Source organism: Neovison vison, chromosome 11 (assembly GCF_020171115.1).
Source record: "Neovison vison isolate M4711 chromosome 11, ASM_NN_V1, whole genome shotgun sequence".
NCBI classification, from domain to species: domain Eukaryota; kingdom Metazoa; phylum Chordata; class Mammalia; order Carnivora; family Mustelidae; genus Neogale; species Neogale vison.
In genome coordinates, this window is record NC_058101.1 from 875,072 (window position 1) to 887,974 (window position 12,903).

General features: G+C 51.3%; 1 protein-coding gene across 3 annotated transcripts in view; it reads left to right on the top strand.

Annotated features, from left to right (window-relative positions):
- The first annotated feature begins 222 nt into the window (after positions 1–222).
- TMEM150C (transmembrane protein 150C) overlaps positions 223–12,903 on the top strand; it is a 72,208-nt gene continuing 59,527 nt past the window's right edge. Inside the window, exon 1 of one of the 3 annotated variants that reach the window (XM_044224271.1) lies at positions 223–259. The gene's annotated coding sequence lies outside the window, so the exon portion shown is untranslated. Of the gene's footprint in view, positions 260–460; positions 515–9,753; positions 9,779–12,903 lie in introns of those variants that run through there. The other 2 variants (XM_044224272.1, XM_044224270.1) reach the window with 2 other exon arrangements.

Genomic DNA, 12,903 nt, shown 5'->3' on the forward strand with positions numbered 1-12,903 from the left:
CTGACGCGGCCGAGCGCCCGCCGCGGGGTCGGAAGCCGGCGGGGCCCGGTCCTGCCGCGGGGGGAGCCGCCCCGGCCGCTGGTGCAGACCCGCGGGCGCGGACCCGAGGCGGCAGCCGGAAGGTCACCGCGGGTCGCGGAGAATCGCCTCCGCGCGGAGGGTCGCACGTTCCGTCCTGCCTGTCCCCGGGCGGCGGCGGGCGCGTCCACGCGGGCTCGGGAACGCGGCGCTTCGGCGGTGCCGCGCGGCGCAGCGCCCGGTAAGGACTCGGGGCCGGGGGTGGGGGGGGGGGGACGGTGGCCGGAGGCCCGGGGGGGCCGGGGGCTCGGCTCTCGGGGGCGGCCTCGCGGCGGGGACCCCGGGAGGAGCGCGGGGCGGGCCGCGGGGCGGGGGCGGGCGGGCGCGCAGGTCCCACCCCTTCCTGAAGGAAGCGCCCGCCTCGCCGCCGCCGCCGCTGCCTCCGCCGCAGGTCACGGCCCCGCCAGGCGACCGCGGCCCCGCCGCTCCCGACCAGGTAGGCGCGGCGCCCCCTCCTCCCCGGGCCGCGGGGCAGCTGGGCGCGGGGCAGCGGGGGGCGCGGGGCCGCGGGGTAGCGGGGGCGGGGGCCGGCTCCGCGCCCAGCTGGGAGGCGGAGACCGGGGACGGCGGGCGCTGCTGCGGGACTGGGGCGCCGGGGTCCCTCCCGGCCGCGGGGGCCCCGCTCCGCCCTGCCCCCAGCCCCGCAGCGCCCCGGGCGCGGGGTGCGCCCGGCCGAGCCCCCGCGGGGGAGACGCGCGTGTCCGGCCGCGCCCGGAGCTGCCCCCGCCTGCCCCCCGCGCCTCGGTCCCCGCCGCCGCCGCAGTCTGTCCGCCGAGCCCGTGCGCCGCCCGCCGGCCGCGGCCCCGTCCCGCGCGGTGACAGGTGTCCCCACGCGCCGCCCCCGCCGCACGGCCCGGCCCTTTGTTGTCCGATGGACTCGGTCGGGAGCGACCCCAGGTCCGGCCTCCGGGGCTCCTGCCGCGCGGCTCACTTGACCGTTAGCCGAGTCGGGCCGGCTCGGGCGACGGGGCCCGGGAGGGACCGGGAGGGACCGGGAGGGCCCGGGGCGGCACGAGCTCGCCTCGCCCCGCACAGCCGCGCCGTCTCTGCGGCCGCACGCGGGCAGGACGCGGGCTTTTCGGCTTCTCCGCGCCGGCGGGGGCTGCCGGGTCCGCTCGCCTGTGGGAGCGACTCGCTGCGGGTGGCGGAGGGCGACCCGGTGCGCGGTTTTCCCGCCTCAGAGGACTGTCGCTCCCGCGTGAGACTCACGCTCCCTGCTCGGCGCTCGGCGCTCCCGTCCGCGCGTCCTGCCCCGAGCGCCCCACGGGGTCCGCACGCCCCACGGACGGTCCGCGGGGCCCGGTCCACTGCGCGGGGCCCGGCCGTGCTCGCAGCGCGTCCGCAAGAGCAGGGGCGGCCGGGGGCGGTTTCGAGGCCGGACGGCGGTGCGAGCTCCCGCTGGGGCATTTCTGCTCCGACCCGGGCAGGGTTCGGGGCGCGCGGCTGTCCCCGCCGTCCTGGCCGCGGGCGAGGGCGACTCTGGAGACCCCGCGGGGCCGTTAGCGAGCGGACCCGCTTACCGTGTCGAGGAAGAACTTGTTGGGCTCGCGCGGGGTGTTTGCAGATCGGAGAGTTTGGGGCTCAGCCGTCGTGCGCGAAACCCCGCACTGTCTTCCCTCCGCGCCCCGGAGACGCTTCCAGGCTGCGGCCTCCTAACGGGCGGCGCGTTTCCTCTGGGGGCCGCAGCTCGGGCCTTCTAAGGGCCGGTCCGTTCTGGATTTGCTCCCCAGGTTCGTCGCTCGGGCACTGGCCATGGTAGGCAGAAGGGAAGGAAGTGCGGCCCGCGGGGACCACCCCTGCGTCGGTGCTGCCGACCTCGGACGGACGCGGCGGGAGCCGGGAAGCGCGCGGTCACTCTGCTGCTAGCGCGAGGCCGTCTGGGTTGTTTAAATCCAGGTTAAAGTATCTTTGTAGCTGTTGCTCAAGGCACAGATTTCTCATCAAATCCCCTTACAGTTTGCTGTGCGCAGGGGAGTTGCGCCGGGCAGTGATTGTGCGAACCCAGTAGGGCCGGTGTTAGGCTTTGCTCTGGATCCACCACACCCGTGTGTGCCGGGACCTTGCGGGGTGTCCGCTCACGGCACCTGCTCTGCGGTCATCCACAGGGACAATACTTTGCGTCACACTCTTGTCCGTGCCCTGCTTCGTTTCCCCTGTGCCCGGAGCGCACCTCCGGCGTCCAGCGGGCCCAGAGCCCGACGGCCTGCGGTCCCCACGCGGAGAAGCTGGCGGGGCCTGCAGTTTGAGCCTTTTGCTCCCACGAAACTCTGGCCACTGGGGATCATTTCAGGAACCAGTGGAGCAAGACAGACACTGACAGGGTAACGTATGACCTGTCTCCCCGTCACCAGCAGAGTCTGTAGCTCCCAGAATCCATCCCACAGTGGTGATCAGTTCTGAGAGGCTGAAGTAAGATTTGAGCTAAAGCTCTCAAAAGTGTGATACAAACACCAAGTGTTCCTGAATCGGGGCCTACATTCATGGCAAGCGAGGAGCACACTCTGGTGTGTAATAAAGGCTTTACCCGGAGCCGACGGCAGAAGAGCCTCCCTACTAACTCCAACGGCCGACTTCTCCTGGCTCTGCCCGTGGCCTATGTCTCCATGGTTTCTCACCAACTGTTCTGAGTACTTTCAAACGAGCTTATCTAACGAGTTGTTGTTTTTGCCAAATACCCTTTCCTGGCGTGGTGGGATGGAGAAAGATAGCTTCTTGGCGATGGCAAGTCTTCATGGGAAGAGATTTCAGACAAGCAGTTGCAATGATAGTGTGAGATAGTGTGGAATCTTGGGGCAGACCAGCCTTGCTGCGGCAGCTGAGTCGGGCTTGGAATTCTTCTACCGATTAAGAAATCAGCATTTTTGGGGGCGCCTGGTTGGCTCAGTGGGTTAAAGCCTCTGCCTTCAGCTCAGGTCATGATCTCAGGGTCCTGGGATCGAGCCCCACATCCCCCACATCGGGCTTTCTGCTCAGCGGGGAGCCTGCTTCCCTTCCTCTCTCTGCCTGCTTCTCTGCCTACTTGTGATCTCTCTATCAAATAAATAAATAAATAAATCTTTAAAAAAAAAGAAAAGAAATCAGCATTTTTCTTTTAGCCTCTGTAAATGGCCTTTCTCTATATTGGTGCTGTCCAGTAAAACTTTCTGTAGTTCCATCATTTGTCGGAGGTGCTGGCCACAAGCCACATGTGGCTGTTGAGCACTTGGTACGTGCCTCATACAACTGAGGGACTCGATTCTAGTTTTTATTTAATTTTAATTAATTTAAATAGCCACATGGGACTAGTGGCTATCATGCTGGACGGTGTAGCTCTAAACTGTTTTTACCTGTTTCCTGTAGAGATAACATTTAATGGCAATTCCTTTTTTTTTTTTTAAGATTGATTTTATTTATTTAGAGAACATGAGTGGTTGGGGGGAGGGGCAGAGGGAGAAAGAGCGAGAAAATCCCTGCGCCAAGCCTGGAGTCCAACATGGGGCTTGACCTCACAACCCTGAGATCATGACCTGAGCCGAAATGAAGAGTTGGACCCTTAACTGACTGAGCCACCCAGGCGCCCCTGTTGGCAATTATTCTTTGGAAGAAAGTGGAAATAGGCAGTGATAGACCCAGAAATTAAATTTCACTCTGTCATCCTACTGTTACCAAAACACTAGCATTTACTCTAAAGAAGGTGTTTTATGCTGAAGTTGCAGCCCACTCTAAAAATTAAGTTTCCCAGGGCGCCTGGGTGGCTCAGTGGGTTAAGCCGCTGCCTTCGGCTCAGGTCATGATCCCAGAGTCCTGGGATCGAGCCCCACATCGGGCTCTCTGCTCGGCAGGAAGCCTGTTTCTTCCTCTCTCTCTCTGCCTGCCTCTCTGCCTACTTGTGATCTCTGTCTGTCAAATAAATAAATAAATAAATAAATAAAAATAAAAATCTAAAAAAATTAAGCTTCCGTTTTTATTTATTTATTTTTTTAAAAGATTTTATTTATTTATTTGTCAGAGACAGAGGGGAGAGAGCGAGTACAGGCAGACAGAGAGGCAGGCAGAGGCAGAGGAAGAAGCAGGCTCTCTGCTGAGCAAGGAGCCCGATGCGGGACTCGATCCCAGGACTCTGGGATCATGACCTGAGCCGAAGGCAGCTGCTTAACCAACTGAGCCACCCAGGCGTCCCATAAGCTTCCGTTTTTAATGTATATGTATTTGCTCGCCCGCAGAATAAGGCATGTCCAGAGTGGTTTAGATGCTCGGCCCCGTGCGAGCGGGTGTTCTTCCACGTCCTCGAATCTGCTCTCTTGCACGTAATAGAATCATTTATTCTTAAAGTTGGTTCCTGTGCTTCTAGATTTTTCAAGGGGAGGGATGTCTGAAGAAGAGGTGGTAGGTGAGGGCTGATGCACAACCGTTCTCCCGTCCGATTCCCGTTCCTGTCTAACAGTCACAGAAATCCTGTGAAAAAGCCAACAAATGAGTACCCCCGCCTCAGGGAGCGGCTGAGGCCACTGGGGGAGGCTTCATGAATTTAGGAAATGTTCCATGTACTCCTGTTTTGGCTTGTCATTGTTTTTGAGGTCTGCCGTGCACAGTAACATGGTCAAGACTCCAAGACGAGACACATGTTCTTGCTTAACTTTCTTCTTATGTTTCCAAAACGTTTTCGTACACCCTTACAGTATTTTTCAAACCATGTGTCCTGAGTCATGGAATTGATGTAAAAGGTTACGGTCAGTGTTTTGTTTGTTTGTGTTTTTAATGAAATGAAATACACAGTGGAATAGGAATTCTCACTCTGTGTCCCTCTCAGGGGAGCTGCTAGTGACTGGTGGAATTTTTGCTTCTCCCACGTCCGGCAAGAACAAGGCCACAGGGAGGGTGGCGACGGAAAGCGCTGCATTACCAGGACCCTTGGACTCAAATGCTGACGCTGCAATGCCCGGTCCTATGTAGTGAGCACTGTATAAGCAGGGTCATTATTTCTAGTGTTATTATATGAGTGTTTGTGTGTCTCTTGGATCATGATATCAAATATTACCTTGGAAAGTCGACTCGGGACCCACTTTTGGGAAGCATTGATCTAAGGCCTCTGCAAATCTCTGAGCACTTCCCGAGGGCCCCACAAGGAATGCTTCACATGTATTACGTTGCTTCTCACGACAGCCCTGTGAGCCTCGCCGCGATCCCATGGTACCTCCAATGCCAGGAAGTCGGAGAGGCAGGATGTGAGCCCCAGGCAGTTGGTGACAGATCCTCACCTTCCACACTGCAGTGTGACAGCGATGTGCAGGGGGGCAGCGGCACACCTGTGAGGCTCAGACATTGCGTAGCCTTGCACAAGCACAGAAGTGAGCAGACCACAGCTGTCGTCTGAGTAAGATGAATCCTGTTGGGTGGATGGGAGTCACACTGTGTTTAGTCGCTGTCCTTAGGCCAGGAGAGACCTTGCTGCTCCCAGCCTCTGGCCCCTGAAAGTGAATGCCCTGGATCAGGAAGCCTGGGGACCAAAGAAACGCAAATTACCCAAAGACTGACTGCAGACTGTGTGGGCATCCTTCCTTCCTAACCTCTCACTGACTTCTACCCACTGCTTTGTAGCAAATTGTCCCATATGGTCTGAATAGATAAGGGCCATCCCATAAATCTCCCACTTTTTACTACATTCTAAATTGTTTTTTGGAATCACTTCTTGCCTGTGTTTCGTGATATGTATATATTTTTATTTGTAATAGACATATAATAGTATAATACTTTCAGATGTACACCATGATGATTAGGTATTTGCATATGTTGCAAAAGGACTAAGTCAGTCTAGTTAACCTCCCTCAGCTTGTATAGATAGAGATTTTCTTCTTGTGATGAGAACTTTTGACATCCACTCTCTCAGCAACCTTCGAATGCATAATACAGTATTATTTACTGCAGCCACCGTACTATACATTATATCCCCAAGACGACTTTATTTTATAACTGGAAGTTTGTACCTTTTGATTTCACTTTAATATAATAAATGGAAAAGAGTGTTGTTTTCAGAATTTTATGTATAGGGGCAGCTGGGTGGCTCAGTCGGTTGAGCATCTACCTTCGGCTCAGGTCATGATCCCAGGGTCCGGGAATCGAGCCCCGTGTCAGGCTCTCTGCTTAGCAACAGTCTGCTTCTCCCCTCCCTCTGCCTGCCTTTCCCCCTGCTTGTGCGCTCTCTGTCTGTCAAATAAATAAATAAAATCTTTTTTAAAAAAGAATTTTATGTACAAGGAGAGGTCTTAAAACAGGCTGGAAATTTTTTTTTTCCCTCACCTAGTGTAATATAGAAAGTAAAACCAAATTCATTTTGGAAGGAAGGTTTCAGTTTTCCCTAAAGGTCAAACTAAATCTGAGTGACCACATGTCCATGGACTTCATCAGGCAGACGAGAAGAGGAAACAGCTTGTCGTCTTGGCTGCTTTTCTTCTTTGTACTCCATGGGTAGAGTCTGTACCCCTGTCTCCAGAGGTGGACACTTCTGAAGCTTTGAACGACATCTGAATGCCTCCAGGACATTCTGGAGATTTTAAAGGAGTACAGCGAAGGTCTTTTAAAACGTGCTGGAGGTCGTGTAATACTTTTAGGCAAGTGTAAACAAAGCTTAAGAAGTCATTGTGAGGGCGCCAGGGTGGCTCAGTCGGTTAAGTGTCTGCCTTGGACTCAGGTCATGATCCCAGCATCCTGGGATCGAGTCCCACATTGGGCTCCCTGCTCAGCGGGGGATCTGCTTCTCACTCCCCTCTGTTCCCCTTGCTTGTACTCTCTCACTCTGTCTGTCAAATAAATAAATAAAAATAAAATCTTAAAAAAGTAATTGTGATTACCTATGGCAGTAGAGGAAATCGGCCTGTAGTTTAAATGGTGTTGTTTAACTCTGCAGTAATTATAATGAATTCTAATGGTTTTCAACTGAATGTCAACATAAATGTCTCCAAAAATAGCAGAGCCTTACTGTTCATCAAACATTTCACTTATTAACAAAGTAGACTTCTTCCTGTTTTTTTTTACACTTATAATGATTTAGCAGCCAAAGAAATAGTTTAGATGGTAATAATGGAAAGTTTTAAGGCATAAATTAAAACCGTACACGGCCAAGGGTACCTGGCTGGCTCAGTTAGTAGAGCATGTGATCTGGGGTTGTGAGTGCGAGCCCCAGGCTGGGGGTAGAGATTACTTAAAAAAAACAACAACAACAAAAACACAAACAAAAGCGGACCCCTGGGGGTTCAGTTAGTTAAGCATCGGCTCTTGGTCTCAGCTCAGGTCTTGATTTCAGGGTCATGAGTTCAAGCCCTCTGTTGGGCTTCACACTGCGTGTGGAACCTACTTAGAAAAACGAAAAACGGGGGCACCTGAGTGGCTCGTCAGGTAAGCTTCTGCCTTGTCTAAGGTCATAATCTCGGGGTCTCGGGATCGAGCCTCACGTGGGGCTCCCTGCTCAGGGGTGAGTCTCCTTCTCCGTCTCCCTCTGCCTCTCCCCCAGCCCCACTCATGCTCTCTTTCTCTCTCCCAAATAAATATAATCTTTAAAAACAAAAAACAAAAGCAAAAGACAAACAAACAAAAAACAAAACAAAACAAAAAACAAGAAGAAATCTGTACATAGCCAAAATGGACATTATAGTATTTAAACTGGTCTGGTTAATAAAACAGTCTTTCAAATTATCTTTCATTTTATTGACTTATGAGTGAAAGGTGGTTTTTCTTTTTTTGAAGATTTTGTTTATTTGAGAAGCAAAAACAAGAGATAGAACGAGAGAGAGCAGGGAATAGGGCAGAGAGAGGAGGAAGCAGGCTCCCTGCTGAGCAGAGAGCCCGATGTGTGGCTCCATCCCAGGACCCTGAGATCACGACCTGAGCCGAAGGCAGACGTTTGACTTGAGCCACCAGGCGCCCCACTGAAAGGTGTTAATTAAGAAATACTGATACCATTGTAAAGCCATTTCAAATAGATACTATTTTTTACTGCACCTGGACTGTTTGTAAATTAGAATTCCATAATGTAATTATTCTGGAAATTCTAGTGGAAATGTATCTCCTGGAATTCCTGAGTTGTTCTTTTCAATAAAATTTTTAAAATGTATTTACGTAGAAACACGAGCAACTAAAAACACCTGCATGCAATGGCAGGAATATGAACTTATGGGGGACGGTTTTTCTTTCTTGTGGGATTATGTTCCCACATGCCCTAGACTTAGAAAATTTTGAAAAATTTTCCAGGCTTGTCAGTGACAGCACAGAGTTCAGAAGAACAGGATTTATCACCCTATAATTTTAATAGCTAATAGAATTGTTCCTGAATAAACTGATTATTTTTTCTATGGCATTTTGATTGGTGTTTTTCCATTTTATTTTGAGCTTCTATGTGGCATAACGATTGATTTGTATGAAAAGGAGTGGGTTGCCATTTGCATGCCAAAATTTTGATTTTCTATGTATGCATGTAAAAATAAAGACAAAGTTTTCCCATTAACTGATTTGGGGAGAGGACGTCCTTGTGATCAAAGAGTAGCTCATGGTGATCTTTTTAGATGAGGCCATCGAACAAAGTGAGCGTTAACTTGTAGGGCCACGAATTTGGCAGTTCACCAGCGGTGTTCTTTATCAGCCATGGGACAATATTTGTGCCATCCCTCGCATGTTCCCTCGCCCGGAGGAACTTTTTTTTCACAGTTACTTCCTCCTTATTCATAACACAGGTTTTAACTCATTTCAGCACCTGGGAAATTAAAGAGGATTGTTCTGGATGATAACTGCTCCCCCAATGAGCGTTTCTAAGAGCTAGAAAAGCCTTAGGAAGTCAGATAATTTATTTCTTAGAGTCTGGCATCACAGAACGATGTCTCGGCTCCGTTCTACTTTTAGCCTGTGAATATTTTATACCAGTTCTTGACATATTGTCTGTCCGGGCTGACTTCACGGGACTCTGACACTGAACCTAGGCTCAGTTCCGTTTCAAGTGTCTCCTGGTTTGCTTGCTTGTGGCACATGTATCTTGTCTTTTCCAATTAAGTCATTGTTTGGGGGCACCTGGGTGATTCAGTTGGTTAAGCATCTGCCTTCAGCTCAGGTCGTGATCCCAGGACCTGGGATCCCGCATCAGACTCCTTGCTCAGTAGGGAACCTGCTTCCCCCTCTTCTCTTCCTCCTACTCGTGTTTGCTCTCTCTCTGACAAATAAATAAAATCTTTAAAGGAAAAAAAAAACCTGTTTCTTTGCATATAGAGATTATATCATGTAATTTATTTATTTATTTTTATCCCTCCGGGTTGTCTGGAGAGGGAGGTTGGCTAACTATTTTGCAAATAAAGTTTTATTGGAACGCAGGCAGCCCTGTCCAGCGGCGGCATATCACCTGGGCCGCTCCTGCACTGCCACCAGAGTCCAGCAGTTCAAACAGCCCATCTGGCCCATGAAGCTGACAATCTTCTGTATCTGATTCTTTATAGGAAAAGTTGATCAGCCCTGTTCATAGGATACTCTTCTTACGGGACCCTGGAAGAGAATGTGGGAGAACGGCCCGTCACAAATTATGTGCAGAGGCTTGGTCCCTGTAGGAGCAGATTTCACATCCGAATGCCTAACTGAGTGATTGAGACCTTCTCCCTTCCTGCGGCACTGTCCATGGCTGTGAAAGCAGGTGCCAGCACAGGCTTAGGCATCGTGTAGGCCTGGGTCACTAGCTGTATAACCTTGAGTAAGTTACTTAATCCTTTTAAAGCTGTTATCGGTGCTGTGGTACGTACAGTTGGGAGGCAGTCCTCCGCCCGTCCCCTGCATTTGGACAGGTCTTTAAGAAGGGAGGCACTGGCTGCAACTTTGTCCTGGAAACACAGTTTCCCAGCACGTGTGTGTAGCGAACAGTCTTGGATGATAGAGGTAGCGTTGCCCTCAAGCAACGGGCAGGCATGCGTCCATCCAGTATGAAAGACATGGGTCCGCAGGGCAGCCTTCCTGTCCAAGAACACTCCTGCCTGTGTGTGCAGGGGCCACGTGGCCCTTGTTGTGACACCTGTAGACGTCAGAGCTGGAGGATGGTTATGAGAAAATGCAGGTACTCTAGCTACTGCTGTCGCTGAGAGTAATACAGTCATTTGTCCCTGACCCAGGAGCCCCGGGTCTTCTTCAGCATCCATGACTTGTGCAAATAGCATACAATCCCAGAATTTCCCAGTTCTCAGACACCAATTCCATGGGCTATTATGAAACTTGAATAAGGTAACGAATAGAAGTCATTTAACACAGTGCCTGGCAGACAGTAATTGCCTGATAGATGTTAGCTGTGAGTTATTACCGAGCTGGCTATTAACTCTGAGGTGCGAAGGCGAGTCCCAGGTTCTTGTGTCCAACGTGTATCTTAAGGTAGTGGTTTTTCAAGCTATAGGTCAGCAGGGCTATGAAAACAGACGAGTAGATTAATTTTTATAATGAAACAGAAAATAGAATAGAATAATAAAGAAAACATCCAAGTGCAGAATTTGTAGTAAGGATAAATACTGATTTCTGAAATATTTCTTTTCAGTTATATACATATATATCTGTATATTGGATTGTGATATTAAATACTTCTGTGATATTAAATACTTCTGTTTAAATACAGTAAGTATTTTTTTCTTGGTCAAAAAAGTTGGAAAGCCACCGCTGCCCTAATACATGTAATGGAACTATTCAGAACTGTTGTTCATGAGAGCCTAGAATTCCTGTCCTAGTTCTCATTCTGGAAAAGGCGTATAAAGGGCTGCTTTCATCTAGGTGTGGCTGCTCAGAAGGAATGACCAGAAGTTCAGTTTGTTTACCCTCTGCAAACCATTTTGCCCGTGATTAACAGAAAATCAATATAGCCACAGGTTACTTTCAGAAGAAGGGGATTAGGGACACCCGGGTGGCTCAGTGGGTTAAGCCTCTGCCTTCGGCTCAGGTCATGATCTCAGGGTCCTGGGATCGAGCCCCGCATCGGGCTCTCTGCTCGGCGGGGAGCCTGCTTCCTCCTCTCTCTGCCTGCCTCTCTGCCTACTTGTGATCTCTCTCTGTCAGATAAATAAATAAAATCTTAAAAAAAAAGAAGAAGAAGAAGAAGGGGACTGGTAGTTGTTGTTAGCCTTCGCCACTAGAACTTTCTGTGGTAATGGAAATGTTCGCTTTCCGCATCTTGCCATATGGTGGCCACTCTGTGTTGAGCAACTGAATGTGCAACTGAGGAACTGAATTTTTAATTAAAATTTTTAAAAATCTGGATGAATTGAAATTTAAATAGCCACGTGGAGGCCCTTGGACAGCACAGTTTTATTCAGATTGAACACAAAGTTGTGGTTTCCCCCAGTACAATTAACTGTGTGTTGTGGCTCCGGTACTGCCCCAAGTGCAGCGCCCTTCCACTGCGTGGTTCAGACAACCACTGACCCTTGCCCGGGGCCGCTGGGCGGACATCAGGGTGAAGACGTGCTTGAGGAGCGGCTACCTTGGACAGCGCCACACACCAGGAGAGGACGTCTGGTTGCTGGGGGCAGAGCCTCTCAACCCTGACTGTACAATAGAATCATTTGAAAAGCTATAAAAATCCAGGCTGCGCTCCAAACCAAAGAAGACATTGTTTATTTTTTTTAAGATTTTATTTATTTATTCATGAGAGGCAGAGGCAGAGGCAGAGGGAGAAGCAGGCTCCCCGCTGAGCAGGGAGCCTGATGCTGGCTGGATCCCAGGACCCTGAGATCATGACCTGAGCCAGAGGCAGTCGCTTAACCATCCGAGCCACCCAGGTGCCCCAAATCAGACGTTGTTTGGACGTTCCTGGGATGCTCTTTCATTTCGTCATCTGGGAGCATCCCCAGCTGGCAGGACAGGCTCGCCTGTGGTCCCCAGCTGGCAGGGGAAGGGGCACATGAGAGACAGCGGACTCCTCTCTTCTCTTAAAGATAAAGACTCCAGCTGATCTCTGGTGTGGAGAGCTGAGCTGTTTCCTACCTGGTTGCCTTTGCACCAGAAGTCAGTCCCCTTGCTCAGTGGGCCAAAGTGCAAATTTTTGTGTGACAAAACTGAGCTTCAAAGAAGGAAAATATAGTCTGTTACTGACCTGATTCACATGCGCAGTACTTGCCATTTATATGCCCAGCAAACGTTTGTAGACGTCTGCCTGTGTGTTTGTGGGAAGGCGTGCTCCTCCCTCCGGCGGGGGAGGCCGGCACAGTAATAGTTTCCGACATCAGAGGAAGCGCAATGTGGAGAGAAAAGCCCCTGGGTGCCTCGAGAGCACCGCGAGGGCTGGGTGTCCTGGATCGAAGAGCACAGACATCAGAGGGTTCTAGGAGACACGGACACACAAGCTGAACCTTGTAGGATCGGAAGGAACAGTCACATCTAAGAGGCGGAAAATGAACGGAAGAACAGATAGGACCCGGGAGGGGACCCTGGCCTGCGTTTTCCGTCCCTTTACCGCTGGGCCCTCTAAGACAGCTCCCTCCTGAGGGAGGCCCTCGCTGCAGTTTTAGCAAACTTCATGGGATATCCTCATCCTAACTGGTTTTTGTCATTTATTCATTCACTCGATTATTCATTCAACGTGATTTATTGAGGTGTTACTATACGTAGACGTATCTAGGTGCTGGTGATAGAGCAGTGAACAAAACAGACGCATTCCTGCCCTCCGGGAGCTGTAGAGTCTATTGGAGAAGACCAACCAGAAATGGATAGATAAGGAAATAGTATAGCGCACGGCGAATGTGCTGTGGAGAAAAAGAAGTCATGGGAAGGAAGCTGGAGACGCGTGAGAACTAGACGCCACCGAGCACGCTGTCTCTCTGCAAACTTAATAGCATTTCCTGCCAC